The sequence below is a fragment of the Penaeus japonicus genome, unplaced genomic scaffold, assembly GCF_977035675.1.
Source record: "Penaeus japonicus unplaced genomic scaffold, GWHDUDI00000001_assembly GWHDUDI00000013, whole genome shotgun sequence".
Classification (NCBI taxonomy): Eukaryota; Metazoa; Arthropoda; class Malacostraca; order Decapoda; family Penaeidae; genus Penaeus; species Penaeus japonicus.
The window spans coordinates 27247328-27248516 of NW_028234415.1; positions in this window are offsets into that span (position 1 = coordinate 27247328).

Consider the following 1189-nt stretch of genomic DNA (forward strand, 5'->3'; position numbering starts at 1 on the left):
TGGCTTTGATTCTTGGAGATGGAGGTCCAGTAGTCTAAGACGATATATAGGTGTGCTTTTTCTTTTCCTAAAACATTTTCACCTTCCTGTGGCTTTCTGGATCTACATTGGTCTCCCGAGGGCTTTTATATTCATCTGAGAAGTGTGCCCTCACCTCCTGCCCCTTTGTAGCAAGGACAGGTAACACAGAAGTGTACCCTAAGGTACTGAGAATACAACCAGTCTATCATTTTTCAGCTTCACCTTGCTTTCTCTCCTACCTAAATCACCTTCCTCTCTCCATCATGTCACCCTCTGCTGTAATCACCACTCACCCTACAACGTCGCCATCACCTCACGATCAGAGATTGCACCTCTGAGAAACTTTTTTTCCAATCAAATAATGTCCTCCCTGAAGAAACTGGGTTTTCGTTGTGCTTCCATTAGACATTAGAGCCAAACTAACCCTAGTAATGAAGAAATTAGACAGACAGGTAGTTAACGAATCGGTATATATCGCCAACGAAATTATGTCCCCAGCCCCCAATGCCAAACACCTTCCCTTCTTCAAATTATTAATTGCCCCTTGGCAGATAGTTTGTGCGATTCACGCCCATCAAGCAATGCTATGCATACAGGCACCTAAAACCGCAGTGCAAAGAGGAAAAGAAAATCTCTGAATGTGGCCCAAGAAAACACAATTACAGAACATGCACAAGCTCCATAAAGAAATGTCTGAACTGTGGAGGGGCTCACCATACCTTTGCCAGTCAGAGAAGAAAAAAATAAAAATAAGGCCAATTAAAGCTGTGGTCCAGAGAGCAGCAGAAGAGACTATCCAGGCAACAATAAATGCCTGGAAGCCTCTTATTAACCAAGTAAAGCAAGACATTAAGGAAAACACCATCTCTAAACCAGATCTAGCCCTCCCAAATGATGCCTTAAAAGAAATAATCACCCTGCTACAGGTACATTAACAGAACATTATTGACCTTTCACCAGGCTTCAAGCAACATGCCAAGGAAGCCCTAGCGAGGAACAACCTCCCTGATCTAGACCTTGGGGAGAGAGACTCATTGGAAATCCTCAGGGTGGTACAACCTCCATCCACAACAAAGAAAAATGCCTCCAAATCAGTCTCATACATTGCAGCTCTCGAAAACCAAAAAGATTAAATCTCTCCAGACAACTATATCCTTACATAGTAAAA